This window comes from Periplaneta americana, chromosome 9, assembly GCF_040183065.1.
Source record: "Periplaneta americana isolate PAMFEO1 chromosome 9, P.americana_PAMFEO1_priV1, whole genome shotgun sequence".
NCBI classification, from domain to species: Eukaryota; Metazoa; Arthropoda; class Insecta; order Blattodea; family Blattidae; genus Periplaneta; species Periplaneta americana.
Window position 1 is genome coordinate 140288007 of NC_091125.1, and position 19051 is coordinate 140307057.

The 19051-nt window shown below is 37.5% G+C and overlaps 1 protein-coding gene and 1 non-coding gene across 26 annotated transcripts in view; one reads left to right on the top strand and one right to left on the bottom strand.

Annotated features, from left to right (window-relative positions):
• trol (terribly reduced optic lobes) overlaps positions 1-19051 on the bottom strand; it is a 1501851-nt gene that overhangs the window by 1076340 nt on the left and 406460 nt on the right. The gene's annotated exons all lie outside the window — the stretch shown is intronic.
• TRNAN-GUU (transfer RNA asparagine (anticodon GUU)) lies at positions 3716-3788 on the top strand. The gene has a single exon. It is a non-coding gene; the product is annotated as a tRNA-Asn (tRNA).

Genomic DNA, 19051 nt, shown 5'->3' on the forward strand with positions numbered 1-19051 from the left:
TTTCCTATGTTCTGTGTGTTGCCTACATTCAGGCCAGTCCAAAAACTTGTATTTATAGGAAAATTCTTATATGTCCGCATTTTTAGAAGGGTAATAGGGTGAACTGTAAGTAATATTATTAATTCTAGTGGGTGATTCCTTAAGTAAAGAGCAACAAAAAAAAGTCGAATACCATGTTCCGAATAGTCTTCCAGAAAAACATTCACTTTAAAATACACAAATTATGAGATCTTTCAACATTAAACTGTGTTACTCTGACCCCTTCACCCGGCTTGTTGAAGGTCATTGCCATGTACATTGTTTTTAAACTTTTTGGATGTATTTCACTCCCACCCCCTCTACTAGTACTCTTCCTCACAGAATCAAGGCCGCGTATGCAGTCAAAGACGCCTTACGGCCATAGTAAACAGTACTTAGTAAGTCTAGTACGTTCCAGAAATATGTTCGCATTTTCCAGTGATGAAAGAGCTTTCAATATTGAATTATGTTTTCGCACAGATACTATCGTCCGTTTGCCTCCGTCGCATCCCGGTTTCCCCCAAACGCTTCTGCTCGCCCATTTGTAAAGGCCAGTGGCTGGGCTTGGGCTGTCTTAGCTATTTTCTGAAAACATTAATTTCTGTTAGGAATTGGCCGTCTACGTAATATTATACAATTGTTTAAAATAACTTAAATAAAGAGGCCTTGTTAATTAATTGTCACGTGATGTCCTCCCGTTCTACGACCCTGCGACAAATCCACTTGGACGGACAGTAGATAGCATGACTGAGTAATTTTATCTTTTCGGATCGGGCAGAAGTGAAGATTAAATTTACAATAGGCCTACGTGAGATATTCTTTTATAGAGTAGGTACAGAATTTTATCAACATGAGTTACTATAGTCCCGTCGCTCTAATTTCCGGCAGCCAATCGCGTTGCAGGTCGGCTACATTTAAACGTGTGCGTCTTGTGATTCGCTGAGGGAGACGTTATTCATTTCTTAAGGCTCGATAAATACTTAATATAATCGCCCGCCATTTTGGCTCTTTCGTTGGCGTTCGCAGAAAGCACACGAAGACGTTACTTGCCGCTCAATTATTTGCTGAATTACAGTGCGTTTGATTTATTACCATAGGAGTTACGACATGATAATGTTTAAAGTGTGTGGAAAATAGATTCCTCGTATGGTAGCTCGGCAACGAAAGAACAAAAATGGCGAACGATACTACCTACCTAGACTTTATAGAGCTTTCACTTTCTAAGACGTAAGCAAAGAGGAGGAGTCACGCCCGGAATAACAGCGTCGCGACTTTAGTACGAAGGACGAAACTGGTAATTGGAATTAGGTACAATAGTTTATAGTGCGATAATATGCACAAAAGAATTGAAGCCTGTATCGAAATGAACGGTCACCATTTTCAAAAATATGTTTAAATATCAATATTATGATTATTCTTCAAGCTGATATGCTCTACGCTTATATGCTGTAGACAGTATAATATACACTGCATAATGAATACGTCCGCATGGATACCTCAGTTCGTGAGTAAAACACTTATTGTTAATACTGTACTGTGTTTTGATTAAACAAAAAACCAAATGAAAATTATCAAACTCAAAATCGCGATATTTCCTAGTTTACGTAAATGAACTACTTTTCTTCCCTCCTATATCTAGTAAAGCGATTTGTTTGTATCTTACGCCAGTATCATCGAACTCCAGTCGTATAAGGGGTAGCAAACGGTGTTTCCGGTTCTCAACCGTTAATCCAAAGGTATAGCCAGGTTAAAATTAAAAATTTTAATAAAAATAAAATTATGTCCCTGTACAAGTCAAAATTTAAGATGGTATAGTTTCATTGCCTTTAGAAATGGGCTGTTAACACAGAGAGAGAAGACACATAGCATTGAACATCCTATAGCTTATCAATACACATAAAATTCCGTTAGTTTGTTTCTATAGATTGTCAAAGGCACTTGAGAAAAGACTACTGGCGTGGTATAGGATAATCGAGCAGAAATTTTACTCCGATTAGCTCATTGCCAGTTGAGTTCTTTCCGAGATTCTCCCAAAGAGCAAGGCGAAAGTCAGGTGATCCAGATGCGAATCCCCGTACTCATCTCGCCAAAATGAATACACCATCTCTTATCACCTATTTCATCAAGGCTAAATACCTTCGCAATTTACGCTGTACTAGGTAAAGCGTCTCGCATCAATGTGAACCGAGCTAGATATGGATTACTAAAAACGCTAGTCTTCTGTTTCGGGGAGGAAATGGATATAACGTTTCCATAACTACAGGAAGCTTAATAACAAACGATCACTGCAACAGGAGCTTATTATGAAAGAGAGAAAGCTTCCTCCAAAAAGAAAGAAAAAAAAATACAATATAAATAAATTAAAAACGTATCCACGTTACTTAAATGCCAACATCCTTCTGACATGGCTATATCAAATTACTCTTTACTGCTTCTCATTAGGCCTATTATGTCTATAATATCTGGCTTTTCTCTTATTTCCATTACTTTTAAAGCTAGTTTTGCTTATAGTAGGATTTCGTCCTTATTTTCCACATTGTCTTTTTTTTTTTAATTGGTTATTTTAGGACGCATTATCAACTGCTAAGGTGAATAAGATGAAGATGATAATCCAAGTGAAATTAGTCTAAGATTCAGCACCAAAAGATACCCAGCATTTGCGGTGGACCAAATTGTCTCTCACTACTACTGCACAATCAAAATGTACTTAAAATAAAATAAATTCCAATTTAAATTGTCACACAGAGTTAGTGTGCACTCAATGTTGGTTGCTTGACGGTTGTCAGCCCACTTTGAGGTCTGTGGATATAGAGGGAAAAATTGGATCGGTGTCTGGTAGTGTTCCGGGTAGCTTAGTTGGTAGAGAGTTGGTTCGTTTAACCAAAGGTCCCGGGTTCGATGCCCGGCCCCGGAACAATTCTTCCCTCGAAATTATTCAAAATAAATTCTGTTTATGTTAATTTTAATATTCTAATAAAGCGACTTCATTTCCTGTGTTTTAATGTGTGTTGCTTTGAGGTTAAAATCTCCAAACCAAAGCCCTGAAAAAAATAAATACTGAGTAGACGCAAAAGTGCTCCGCGCCTGCCATCTGTTGCACTAGTCGGGAACACGTTGGAAAGACACTCATTGTCCGTGCCTACCACCTTTGCAATACTCTAGAACACGCTGAAAATTCACGCATGTTCGAACTTCATTATCAGCAAAGTAACAAGGTAAGATATTTGTAACAACTCAAAACTAAGACATTTAATTATGGTCGAACGAAAACCAGTTCTTTGCATCTTGCCTGTAATGGTAATTAAGACGCTTGTGTGTAAATTATGAAACTCGCTTAAAATCGCGTACGCTCGTTTCATAAACATACTCACGTCTTAACTGCTAGCATTATAGGCTCGTTGCATAATATATTATTGCGAAACCGTAATGTAATAACAGATGTTTACCTATCTGGTAAAAAAACATTTTCTAGTTTTAATCATGATGTAAAACCGTAATGCAAAGAGAAACGTATATAGACAAGGAGTTATGCCTGAAATCTTGATTTGCATAACACACGTCACTGTTCGTTAACAGACAACCACAATTTAAGTCAAACGGAGTTAGTGTGCACTCGAAGTTGGTTGCTTGACGGTTGTCAGCCCACTTTGAGGTCTGTGGATATAGAGGGAAAAATTGGATCGGTGTCGGGTAGAGTTCCCGGGTAGCTCAGTTGGTAGAGCGTTGGTATGTTAAACCAAAGGTCCCGGGTTCGATGCCCGGCCCTGGAACAATTTTTCCCTCGAAATTATTCCAATCAACTTTACAGGGAGTTATACCTGATAGCTTGATTTGAATACAGAACACCTGGCAAGAAATGTAATCACATAAACTGTTTCCAGTTTTAGTCATGAAGAAATACGGTTGTGAAATCGTAAAGAAGAGAGAAATAAAAAAAGGTCTACCTGCCAAGAAACGCAATTACAAGAACAATTTCTAGTTTTATTCATGAAATACGTTTGTAAAACCGCAATGCAAACAGAAACTACTATAGGTCTACTTGGCAAAAAAATTCAAATACAAAAACAGTTTCTAATTTTAATCAACAGTAATCTCACTAGAGGTTTTGATTTATCTAGAGAAAGCCAGAACTCGAGTGGGATTTAATTGAATATTACACGATTAAAAGAAAGCATACAAAGATTAGAAGAAATAAAGCACTCTAATACCATAAAATATTACTTGACTTAACTGAAATTCTATTTCACTAATGTTAGCTTCACCAAAACGTTTGAACGGAGCCGCCATTTTCAGTTGACTGTCTATGCTGTAAACAAATGACGATCGCAAATCTTGTTTTACAGTACCGGTACCGTAAAGAATTTGCAAACAAAGAAACAAATAGTAGGAAAGTAATAAAAACAGGAGAAAGTATTATCGCCGCGCTCTCATGGTTAACATTCGGCAGGTCTTTGAGCGGCCTCGTCCATAACATTCGGCAGGTCTTTGAAATTTAAGTTTTCAATTTCTTATGTCGCCGCTCCAATCACTCGCCTCAATTTCAATATTGCAACCAATAAGCTGCTTCCATTATTAAATGACACCTACTTGTCTAATCCACGTGGACTAAAACCGAGGTTGCAATGTCTTGTGCTGAGGACGAACATTAAGGTATGTGATTAGCTCAGGATAGGGACCAATGGCGGGCTTATGTGAGGGCGGCAATGAACCTCCGGGTTCCTTATAAGCCAGTAAGTAAGTAAGTAGTAATAATAGCCATTTAACAATATAACTAGTGCTTATTCTTATCGAGGAAGTAGACGTGACAACGTGACGCTTAGAGTGAAACCTACAGAGCAACAATCGGTCGGCAAAATTATGTTTTTAAAAGCTCACCGCACGTTATTGTATGATGCCGACATGTTAACCACGAGAGCGCGGCGATAATATATACAGATTAGAAGAAATAAAGTACTCTAATACAATCAAATAGATTGTAATTGACTTTCTAAAATTCTATTTCACTAGGAAGTTACCTTCACCAAAATCTTTGAACGGAGCCGCCATTTTCAGTCGACTATCTATTATGCGGGAAATAAATTAAGATCGCAAAGCATGTTTTATAGTACCGTAAAGAATTTGCAGTTTGAAATGTTGGCAAACAAACAAATCTTAGGGTAGTGATAAAAACAAACAAATGATAGGGAAGCGATAAAATTAAACAAATGCTAGGGAAGCGATAAAATTGTGCGATAAGCAGCCATGATTGGTTGAAAGACGTCCTTTCGTACCGTTTTATTGATCAAAAGTAGTATGACGTAGTAAAGTGTAAGTCATGATAAAATAGTCTGTGAAATAATAATGAATACAGTCAGGTCTGCATGAAAAGAAATCCAAACACAAAAACAGTTTCTAGTTTTAATCCTCTGGAAAACAGTTACTATGGCAACCGCCAGTGTAAATTAAAGAAACAAATATTTATTAGAATTATTCCATTTTACAGACATTACAATCATAACTGTCAAATAATGAAGTTTATTTACTCTCCAACGTAGAAAAACTATCATACAACGGAACATTATTTCTCTCTGCATTCACGACGTCAGAATTACACAGCTAATTTCGTGTCTATTTGAAATCCATAAAACAAATATGGAGTTTTACACTGCATTAATTTCTAAAGAACGCTCATACATTGTGTTGGAGTTACGGTTTTATATCTTTGCTATTAAACAGGAATATTAACGCTGCCGGTAATGACTTTATTTAATAAAGCTGTACAGCTTCGCTCTAGGGAGATCCAAGAATTGTTTGCTCCAATCTCTCCGAATACCATTCGTTTAATTACATTTCGAATACACGGAGCCAGAGGGCTCGCAATTAAACCTATTTCGAAATCGAAGATACTGTTTGAACACCCGGAAATCGGAATCACAATCTGCATCGATGTTTATTCTCTTTACAAGCCTCAATTCGCTAATATTGTCACTGTGCCGTAAAAACATGATCCATCATAGACATTGCTTAACTAACATTAAAGATGAAAGAGTAATGGATCCCGGCCAACTAGTCACTCATAACGAGTGCACCTCAGCCCATGTGTGGACTTCAGTCCTACGTTCATAGACATCTATGACGTAGTGCAGAGGGCGGCCACTAGAGGGAACCCAAGAGTTGGAACTTAATCTGAGACGATTCTGTCTGACGCCGGGGTGGTATCCGGTGTGGCTTAGTGGATAAAGCATCAGGACGTAGAGCTGAAAACCCGGGTTCAAATCCTGGCGCCGGAGAGAATTTTTCTCCGTTCCATTACTCTTTCATCGTATGATGACTCAGAATATCTGCACGGAAATATCATATGTACTTCGGTACATTAAAATAATAACATTTAAGAGATAAAATGATATAATAAGCGATGTTGTTAAATTATAAAAATCTAAGAGAATGATGGAATTATTTTATTTGGTTTATTTACGATGCTTTATCAACTACGTACTACGGTTACCTTGCATCTGAGTGAGATGAAGGTGATAATGTCTGCGTACGTATTGTACTCGCTAAACTTAGACGACCCCAGTCAACATGCTCTCGATGTTTATGTTATGCAGTTGGCCGCGCCCGATAACAGAATTGCTTTATAACAGCGTTGCCAAACATAGACGGCCTCAGCCCGAGTAGAGAGGTCAGCTTAATCTTGCCTCAAGAGATAAATAGTATTTAGTATTTTAGTATTTATTTATTTAACCTGGTAGAGATAAGACCATCAGGCCTTCTCTGCCCCTCTATACTGACTTCTCTCTTAAAAAAAAAAAAAACATTTACTTGCCTCAGCCCAGCGGTTGGGCTAATTCAGAGTCACAATGTGACAACGCTGTATAACTAACAGGCATGCACCGTATGATTTATTATGTTTTGGATAAGGCACGCGTCAGCAGAGTGGTGTGAGTGAGGTCGTCTAAGCTTGGCGAGAACTGTACATACATACGGGCTATCCAATCTCAAATCGACCGAAATATAGAGAAAATTGACCTTGCAATTTTTAAATACAATGAAACTTTTTCTGTCCGTTGACAACTGTGATACAATACTTTGTGCAAAGTTTGAGGCATCAGAACTTCATGGTGTTTAAATTAAAAATATTTAAATTTATCGTATTTTCATAAAATTAGCAACTTTAAACTGTTGTGGCTCCGAAACCCTTTCATCCAATGATCAAAATCATGGTTTATTATGATGCTGAGAAATTAAAGTTTATATTGACATGTAAACAGATTTTCTTACTTTTTATGGAAATGGAGAAATTTAGATTTTTCTCCATTAAGACGCCTTTGACCACGAAAAAATATTTTTAAAATATATGCTTAGATTCCGCATTGAAAGTACAAATAAACACATATTTTTTACTGGTGTACCGTTCATAAGAAAGTATTGAAAATATCAAATAAAGAAAATAAGTAGTACGCGCGTGAAATAACCAGCTGACTGTGAGGCGGGAGCTAGCCGAGACAAGCAAGGCCAGGAGTCAAACACGTGATGTTTCGACTAGTCGCGCATAGCTGTACTAGCTTTATCACAAGTTTTCATAAACACAGGAGTAAAATAACGCCCAACGCTCGCTTATCTTCAGCTCTCGGCCAGTGCGTGCGGTACTGCGCCGTTCAAGTCTAGGCGTCTGAAAATAATATATTTAATACCCTGGAAACTTATTGCCGAGCCACTAAGCAAACAATGCCGAATCCCTCTTAATAATGCAAGGTTTTTTCTCAATATTTTTTACATTTTTACAAATGGCCAAAAAGCCTAAAAGTAAGTAAAATCATATTATCTGTCTCTCTGTATACAATAAAAACAAGGATTACTTCTTATCGTAATCTACCAAATATCAGCTTCAAAATGAGCTCCCGTTCAATGGTTCCAGAGTTGTGAGCGCTGAAAGGGGTTTGTTTTTATAAAATGCGCTAAATTTGTCCCTCAATAGTATGAAAACCGTTTGACTTTCGATAGTACATTTTTGAAAATGCACTGTCCTCAGCACCTTGTATAAATAGGGAAAAAATTAGAGTATTAAAAAAATGCGAGGTTTTTTTACTGATCGATTTCATATGGAATAGCCCATACATACATAAATACCTAAATACATACATACATACATACATACATACATACATACATACATACATACATACATACATACATACATACATACATACATAAAGGACAGCACTGTTCTTGAACTTCACTGTGCTGTATGATAAAATACAAATTATGTCGGGTGATATATTTCAACCCCTTCCACACGTCCTCGTGTCGACAAGAAAAGCCTCTCTTAGTAATTGAGAAGAAAGGACGTCTTTATCCTTTCTCCCCTTCTCCCATTCTTTTATAGTTGCTGTAATCTCCCGACAGATGGGGGGAGCGTGCCACTGAGCACACAAAACAGAGCAGAGGAAGTGACGCCATGAAAGGAAATTACCTCATTATCAACAATAATCCAATCACACGGCGTTTCCTAAACGTCTTCCTAGAGGAAAGATACCCATCAGTCACTGCGCGCCAATTAATACCGACTTTTAAAAGGTGGGGAGGGGAGGTTTCTGAATTCATTGTTAAAATATCTCAACAGACGATCCAGAGCAGCGGAATCTGATTCACAGCTCTTTAACTGTGTGTCACTTTATTTTAAACTTCAACGCAATGCGTTCATAAGGCCGAAAGAATTTCTGCTTCTCTTCCTACTTCCTTAGGATTGCATTATTTTATATTTTTAACGTGAAACTTTAAACTGAACCCTACACCGACAAAAATTGTCTCATTTTCATGTAATATAATGACGTCACTCGTGGTACCATGGCTACAGAAGTGGTTTTCCACGAGGTCTGTCTTGCTCCATTCTCTATTTAATGTGCCTCGAAGTTCTCCCTGATTTTCCCGTGGCTTTCTTAAGGCGCTAAGACATATCGGAATGAGTTCTAAAAGAAATGGACTACGGGCCTACATTTTCCTCACACAAATTTCGACATTTTTCCTTATCAAATCCTTCGAAATCGGAGCCTTCATTTCCACATATTGCCTTCGGTACTTGGGACGAGTTTACTGGAATGTCGGTGGCGCAGTGTAAGGACTCTGATCCCTTTTCTTGCGAGGACTGCGACGTCGCAATCGCTGTGCGGGTTTTTAACATCTTCGGCGATCCTGCCCTGTTGCCGTTGTAGCGTTTCACCCATCTTTCCCCTTAAAAATGTACATATTGAATTTTATTAGTTCAATTTGAGTGTAGATGTTTTACGTAATCACTGGGATTTCCTTAAATACCCTGCAAGTTCTTTTTCCCCATGTTTCCAACTACAAAGATGAATAATAATGCTATAACATCCTAAGTAAAAATACAACCACTAAATCCACTCATGCATTCATTCATTCATTCATTCATTCACGAGTTCTGCTCAAGGGCAGGTCTTTCACTCCAATCGTTCCTATTTTCTGCCTTCCTCTTTGTCTCCTCATATGATCTATATACCTTAAATTTCGTCTATAATCTGATATCTTCTTCTGCTCCGAACTGTTCTCCCGTTCACCATTCCTTCCTGTGCATCCTTCAGTAAGCTGTTTGTTCTCAACCAGTGACCCAGCCAATTCCTTTTCCTCTTCCTGATCAGTTTCAGAATCATTCTTTCTTCACCCACTCTTTCCAACACAGCTTTATTTCTTATTCTGTCTGTCCACTTAACACGTTCCATTCTTCTCCATATCCACATTTCAAATGATTCTATTTACTTTTCTTCACTTCGTCGTAATGTCAATGTTTCTGCCCCATACGTCACACTCCTCACAAAGCACTTCACTAGTCTCACCCTTAGTTCTTTTTCCAGAGGTACACAGAAAATGCTCCTTTCTCTAATAAAAGCTTCCTTCGCCATTACTTTCCTTCTTTTGACTTCCTGGCTGCAGCTCATGTTACTGCTCACAGTACACTCCAACTATTTGAAGCTGTCCACTTGCTCTACTGCCTCATTTAGAATTCGCAAGTTTACCTTCTTTATTTTTCTTGCGATAACCAAGGCCTTCGTCGTATTTGCATTTATCTTCATCCCATACTGCTCACAGCTGTCAATTTAACTCCAGTAGCACATTCTTTAGTATCGTCTCCTTTTTGCTAACAACGCCATATCATCACAAATTTTATGCACTTTATTCTTCTTCCTCCTACTATCACTCCTCCCATGTTCTGAAAACAGCTCTTTATTTTTAATTTGTCCAAGTAGATGTTGAACAGGGTAAGAGATAAAGGACATTCTTGACGTACTCCTCTTCCTATTTCACTTCCTTCTAATACTTCTCCTATCCTGAATTTAACTCGTTGTTTCTTATAAAGATTACTGAAACAGTCTTCTCTCTTTCCAATCCACACCAATCTTCTTTAGGATCCCCATCAGTTTATTCCAATCCAATCTGTCAAGTCCTTTTCTAGGTTCACAAATACTATACATACTTCTTTAGAACATTTAATTCAGAGAAATCGTATTATGAATCCAACGCATTAACCAGCGAATAGCCCATTTGGTCACTTACAAGCACTGTCAGAAGGTGAAGGACATCCTACGCTTTTATCTGAGGAATTTAGGTTGTCTGTTCGTGTAGTTGATTGCTAAACATAACGTATAAGCTTGAAGCTTCAAGCATGTACGGTGTAAATCGACTTAATTGAATGTGCATGGCTACCCTTCAAGAAATTAGGACGCCCAATTGAAATCGAGTCACTCGCAGCCTCGGGCGAAGTGTGCCACAAACCAATTCTGCAACAACCGCCACTTGCTCCAATTATCACGACCTGAATAGTCGCTCCTGTACGGAACCTGTCCTTAATAGAAATAATCAAGCTGACTTCAATCTTCCCTCATATTTTTCATACGGATTGCAGGCACCTGCGTAGCGCAGGGAATAACGTGTTTTCTTGCTGATCCAGAGGTGAACTCGATCGTGAGTTCGATTCTCGCCTGGGCCAATTATTGATTGGTGGTTTTTGCGTGATTCTTCTCAATTGTTAGGCGAATATTTAGTAATTCCATGACTAATTCTCAACCTTATCTCGACAATTACCATCTCGCTGCCACCAATTCAATCGACGCTAAATAAAGTGTTAATGGACACAGAGAGGCACAATGATAATTCTTCGATTTAGAAATACTCTAGCCGGGCAATCTTTCTGCCTACCATAGTACATGTAAGTAGGTATGTAATGTAGAAAAGAATGTAACTGGTAGGATAATCTGAGAAACCAAGATGTTCCGGAATGTAGAAAATGTACATCCTGCTCCCACTATTACTGAACTCGGACCACTTATACAAAACGTATCAAATACAGTATGTAGCAATTTCTTATTAGATATATTTGTAGTCGGAAATATCGAAAACATTAATTACTTGTACATCGAATATAAAGTCGTTCATAAATTGTTTTAGGCATAACGTACTGACTATGGGTGTACACACACTAGTTTTCGTATTTGAAATTCTCTAACTCGCAGTGCTAGTATTTTAGTTTAAGTAACGATTGAGAACGATTGCAAATATAAAAATTGAAAATTTATCCTTTGAAAAGATGGAAAAATTCAAGTACCTCGGAGCAACAGTAACAAATATAAATTAGCTACACTCGGGAGGAAATTAAACGCAGAATAAATATGGGAAATGCCTGTTATTATTCGGTTGAGAAGCTTCTATCATCCAGTCTGCTCTCAAAAAAAAACCTGGAAGTTAGAATTCATAAAACAGCCTATATTACCGGTTGTTCTATGCAGTTGTGAAACTTAGACTCTCACTTTGAGAGAGGGACAGGGGTTAAGGGTAGGCCTATTCGAGAATAAGGTGCTTAGGAAAATATTTGGGGCTAAGAGGGATGAAGTTACAGGAGACTGGAGAAAGTAACACAATGCAGAACTACACGTATTGTATTCACCCGACATAATTAAGAACATTAAATCCTGATGTTTCAGATGGGCAGGGCATGTAGCACGTATGGGCAAATCCAGAAATGCATATAGAATGTTAGTTGGGACGCCGGAGGGAAAAATATCTTAGGGAGGTCGAGACGTAGATGGGAGGATAATATTAAAATGGATTTGAAGGAGGTGGGACATGATTATAGGGGCTGGATTAATTTTGCTCAGGATAGGGACCGACAGCTGGCTTATTTGAGGGCGGCAATGAACCTCCGGGTTCCCTAAAAGCCAGAAGTAAGTAATGATTGAGAACAGCTAAAATAATAAATAGGCGTAGGTTTTGTGGACTATTTGATGCATTAATTCATACGATGTTTCTGAGTAAAGAAACAAATATATTTTATAATACGCGGGACTTTTCGATTGCAGCGATATTTTACTACTTAATTAATTTATTATTATTCCCAGAACATGAATTTTACCAGCAATCGAAAAGCATTGGGAATAAATTTGAAAAAAAAAAGTTCCCTTCCCAGGCAGGATTCGAACCACGAAAGTGTTAGTTACCAGTCTATCGTACTCTGGAGTGAACAAGGCTCTGAAATCAGATACAAGGATCGGTTCGGTTTTTTTTTTGCCACTACTGTACATCACTTGTATTCCTAATCGAATAATCAGTAAGAAATGAAGAGATTTGCACTGGGTCATGAACACAGACGTCAAAAACAAGTGAGAATAGGGAGCGTCATTTCCTTGAGGGTATTAATGCGATATGCTGATATCGATGACGTCATCATTATACGGCTCTCCCGCTGCTGTTAATGAGGATGAAAACGTAACAACTAATTACACGACCCTGCGGGTATCCATGACGACGCCATTAATTGCGTCAATATTTAACGACGAAAGTGATAATACATGTAAATGTAGTCTGATCCCTCAGTAGGAGGCAAAGAAGTTTTCGGGACATTACGTCATTCCATGCGCAGGCGAAGTTAGAACCTTGCAGGACGTCCCAAGGCCTGCCGGCACATAAGGAAAAATCAAGCCCGCTCAAATATGTAAATTAATTATATTTGCAACATTTTAGCAGTTATTTAGGTAGTGACACAGCAAGCGCTTCCACAAAGATTACATTATTGCGCAATTTTAACAGTATTTTTGGTACTCAGTCTGTAAAGTGATTCCTTTAGAGACAGATAACAATCCATAAAATCTGTCGTCGATTTGCAAAAGAGGACATGTCTAAAATAAAGAAGTCTTTGAAAATCGTAAAAACTATAACTAAGTTAACAAATTAAAATGCTCATATATTTTTTTCTAATTAGATCACTAGGATACATACATTCAGGATAAATGAACATTTTATTTTTTTAAGTCTATTAGGCCTATGGTTTTTTTTTTTTTTGCGATTTCCCAACACTTTGTCATTTTGGCAGTGTCCCCTTTTGCAAATCGACGACAGAAATGAACTATTACAGGAATCAGTCCTACAACACTTTACGGATTGAATTTTTCGTAACTACGACAACACATTCAAGTGGCGGCCTTTGTAAAATTGGTATTGGAAATATAATGTAATAAATAGAAAGCCATGACGTGCCAATTTGAATAAATATTGAAAATAAGATTTAAATTTTAGTTTAATACTAGTTTTCGAAATCACTTTACGGACTGTGTGCTAAAAATAGCATTAGACGGAACAGAATGGAGGCCACCGGCGTAGCGCAGTCGGCTAAGGGTATGTACACGTTGGAGCAACGATAAACGATAAGAGAAATGATCTAGCGACGCTTTGGTATTATCAAAGAATCAAGTGTTCATATCGGAGCAACGAGGACGCGGGAAGCGAACATTTTGATTTATCAGTAGAAGATATTCTATACAGCCACTTAATGAAAGAAGATATATAGAAAATATCAGCCGCTAGGTTCAAGGTTAATACAGGGACATCATTTTATTTTTACTAACATATTTAATATTAACCTGGCTATACCTTTGGATTAATGGTTCATAGCCGGAAACACCGTTTGCTACCTCCTTCCACGATTGAAGTTCGATGATTCTGGCGTAAAATACAAACAAATCACTTTACTAAGTATAGGAGGGAAGAAAAGTAGTTCATCCATTTACGTAAACTAGGAGATATCGTAATTCTGAGTTTGATAATTTTCGTTAGGTTTTCGTTTAATCAAAATGCAGAACAGTATTAACAGTAAGTGTTTTTACTCACGAAATGAGTTATCCATGCGAACATATTCAGTATGCAGTGTATATTGTACTGTCTACAGCACATTAGCGTACAATATAGAGAATGAAGTTAAATTGGAAAATAATCATAATATGGATATTTAAACACATTTTTGAAAATGGTGGCCGTTCATTTCGATACAGGCTTCAGTTCTTTTGTGCATATTATCGCACTATAGACTATTGCATCTAATTCCAATTACCAGTTTCGTCCTTCGTACTAGTAACTATGTTGAAATAATTCTATACCTATTATATAAAAGAGTACCTTACGTACTGTAAATTCAATCTTCACCTCTGTCTGACCCGCACAGATAACATTACTCAGACATGCTATCTACTGTCCGTCCAAGTGGTTATGTCGCAGGATCGTAGAAAGGGGGAAAATCACGTGACAGTCAATTACTTTTATTTAATTTATTTTAAACAGTTGCGGGTGAGGGAAATCGGGATGCGACGTAGGCAAACGGACGACAATACCTGTGCGAAAATATGATTCAATATTGAAAACTCTTTCGTCACTGGAAAACGCGAACATATTTCTGGAACGTACTATACTCACTAACTCAATACGGTTTGTGTTTACTACGACCTTAAGGCGACTTTGACTGTATACGCTTGGTTCTGTGAGGAGAATAGTTGGAAGTTTACTAGTAGAGGGGATGAGAGTGAAGTACATTCAAAAACTCAGGTACAATAAAAATTGAAGTAAAAATAAAATGATGTCCCTGTATAACTTAAATACGTACAAAATTGCACCTGTTTCTCATCCCAAAGCTAGTATAAATTCATTGTGATGTGATTGTTTCTTGTGATCACATAAGTATCACGAATAAATACACAACTGATCAATTTGTCACTATCCATGATAATTAATTTAATATGCCGAAATAATAATAAATCGATTAATAGTCGGATATATTGATAACTACCGGTTATTATACATATTAATATTATCTTAATCAGAGATCATATGAACGACAAGAGCGAAGAAAATGAAATTTTTCTTTTTCGTCGCTTTTATCGTTACTCCAATATGCACACCTCAATGACAATGCATGCTTCAATTCTCTCTCATATAGCATCACTGCTTCTTTCATCGTCCTCCAACGTGTATACTGTATTTTATTTCATGGAGTGCAGTTTCATAGAAAGGACTTTGCCGAAAGACCTTCTACTGCCCCCTACTAATTGGTTGTCATAAATAAATGTCTTCCTTACTGTGACGAAAATCTTGTCTTCTACTATCAGTAACCAATCATAACTCTCGTTCAGAAGAATTGACAGGCTCCCGTCAAATCCACGTGGAAGCAGAGTTGCCGCATCTTTTCCGAATTCCAAGAATCCCGTCAGTCTCACTGTCTCATTTCGAGGGTCACCAGGATTATGGCAACTGTTCAATGTTGGGACGAGGGGACAGGATGGAATTGTCAGAGGTGTTTGTGTAGGAAGTCATAAATCTGTAAGTGGGTGTTCAAAGGAGCCATCGAACTGCAGTCCTTGAAATAAAATGACGAATCCACGGCCTCATCTCGCTATCACCAATCCCAAAAAAAGAGAGTGGATGCGTTTTATGTGACTGGTGCAGAGTTGATGCCTGATGAATTGGACTTGAATTTGAAATAAAAAAGATTTAAGAATTTAAAAATATAACTTCATCAATAAATTTATATCATAATAATTAGAACATCATGAGAAAAGAGGGCGGCAAAAACAAAATGCTCTCACACAGAATTCCAACCCTAAATAATATATCTTAATTATACAGATGTCCGTATAACTTGTCAAGACGTATAATTACAGACATATCAACAGAATGGGGATAAAAAAAAGGTTTATCAACACAGAAGCTTATGAACTGGAAGAATGGAAGAGTTGTTACTTAGTTAATTTGTTAAATTGCGACAAGGAGTTCCACCCATGGGAGACGGTTCGTACAAGTTTAACAACTAGAGAATTAGGCTACTCCGTGGCACTTGAGGTTTTTAATTCGCCTGGAAAGTAGGCTACACTCTCGGCACATCTGCTTTTACTTCTAATTAATTCATTCCGTCCAAAGGACAGAAACTTTTTATAGGCGCAAGGCTCGCCGTCGAGATGAAGCCGAGGTGCTGGGCTCAGACTTAAATCCTAGTCTCCACTCTGCTTAAAGCACAGACTCTTTCTCGTCTGACGGATTACCACAAGAAGAGACACAATATAAGACAATATAACATAATGGCTTTCTAGAGTGTTTGGAAATTTTCCATAAAATTTAATATCACTTAAATTTGTACATAAAACTGATTGTTTTGTCAGGAGACAGCCTAGAACTTCGAGAAAGTAAATGAAACAAACATCATAGCATAACATCTTCAAGTTCGGAAAGGCAAAATTCCTTAACTCGGATCCAGTTAACCAAAAACATTACTACTATCAGTGCAATTATGCGCATTCTGTAAATATCTTAACGAATATTGTAAAATAAATTATTGTGAAAGCAGATCGATGACGGAAAAGTATTTCGTTAGAAATAGCCTATCTAAGAGTACATACTAGCAGAATGTTTTGCCAAAATATGAAATTTATTTTGAAAAAAATATATATGAAAATATATGCTAATAAATCTTCGTTTCTGGACCATTTGTGGCATGTTTACATCATTACGGTATTAACAAAATAAGTATCGTCATTTCCCATAACTATGGTCCTGTAACACAACTAACGTCCATTAAAATGTACTCCATAACATAGTACCTCGTTTATCTATATTTTTATGCTCGACCATGCCGAAATGTAATAATTATACACCTGGTAGCAGTCCTTTAATGCATGTCATTAAAGTATAGCTATTCATTAAAGTTCAGGTTTTCGATTATTCTCGGATATACAATCGAAAGACAACGAGGGAGGCTGGAAATCCAATACTGTCGCAGAAGGTTATGTTCTGTTACTATAATAATTAGCGTTAATTGTAAATAATATTCAAATTAATTCAATTTGTCATCTCGTTTTTCAATTCTAAATCAATTTCCAGGTTATATCAAAATAAGTTCATGTTATTCTCAGATTATATCAAGGTCAATGACATTATTGTTCCTCGGAAAAAAATCAATACTTTCGCGTCTGCGCACATCTCACAATTTACGAGCTCTGCACAAGGTCACTTCCGCTCTTCAGTTAGATACGAATAAAATGAATACTTCTGAATAATTTCAAGTTAGAAATATGGTCGAGCATAAAAAGTCGTATGAAACTTGCCTATAATGGTAATTAAGAAGCTCGTATGAATATTATGAAACTCGCTTGCGGTCTTTTCATAAACAAACATATACTCGCGTCTTAATTACTATCATTATAGGCTCGTTGCATAATGTACTATTGCTGTACTATAGTTTGAAGTCAAGTCACTGCAGCTATCTACGAACGGTCTATATTACTTCTACAATGTTCTTTGAATAGTTGTATCGTGGACCATAGCCTAGTTGTGTTCCAGGACCATAGTTATGGGAAATAACGGTACTTGTACTTGGACACATACTACATGTTACGATTAAGTTAAGATGGATGGTGAAGAAGGGGGGGAAAAAACTTTTCTTGTGTAATATACCAATGACAGAATTTTTACGTTGTGTCGAAAATGAAGAACATACGAGCAATTTAAATTTATCTGATCTTTTTTCAACCCTATATATCTGTTTATTGTCTTGTAATCGAAATCAGGTCTCCTTTGATGGTGTGGCTTGGAAGTATCGGGTAGTGTACGTTAACGTCCACTTGAGTCACTCATATGGGTTCATTGTGCTAGCTCCAAATATGTATTTTGGGGGAAATGATCCCGTAAATCTACGAAACAGAACTCTCAAATTTACATAGATCCCGAAGGAAACCACGAAATCGACTTTTACTGTCCTCGACAGGATTGGAACCCAAGTACTTGGATAACTACCTGACAATCGAGGACGCCAAGGGGATATACTTATTTGGTAAATCACACCCATTCCACAAAGCTGTAAAGCTAAAAAGTATAAAATTGCAATCGTTCTTTGAAAAAGAGTGAAATGCCAGTGTGATGTGGTTTGCCTAACTCGCAGGCGCTCCTCCAATAACTGCATCGGGAATTGTGTCGAAAAACCGGCTCTGCATTAAGAGTCAGATACACTAATGATGATTGTCCACTTAAGGAAGCACTCAGCGCAGATCAGTGCGTTGACCTATGACTCCACTTTGGCCAAGTACGAGGGGGATCTCACAAGCCCCAGGGGAACCAAAATGCTTCTTATCCCACGCAAACCACATACGAAGTTTCAATAAATCATTGCAAATTTGCATCCATGTAATTACGTTTATTAATGTATGAAATCATTACCTTACCTGCTGCTCTAAATGCTCACGATGCACGATCTCTTACTTACTGTTAGTGACATAAACTGCATGTTAGAATACAGCCAAGAATGAAAACTTTGACTCTTCTATGGTGGTCTAACTCATGAGTAAATTGATAGTATAACCAGGTAAAGTCATCCCATTACAGGCTATGGAGGTCCACAAGGAGGAGGAAGGTTAAGACTCCCACCTGTACCAACAATTGGCATCATGGCAGTAGGAATGTCAGTCCTACATGCCCGCCGCCTTTACCCCCAAGGAAGTAGCCTTGGTACTAATTTCTTATGGATACTGAGAAAATCACAGGGCGAAAGATAATCTAGTGTAGCTTGAAGAAAGTAGTGACGATATGCCAGTACAGGCAGGAGCCTATACCTGTATAATTACAAAACTTAGACAAATCAATACGAGGGAGAGTCAAAAAGTAATCTTAATAATTTTTTTATTAATTGAATATGTACAGGGACATCACTTTATTTTTACCAACATTTTTAACATTA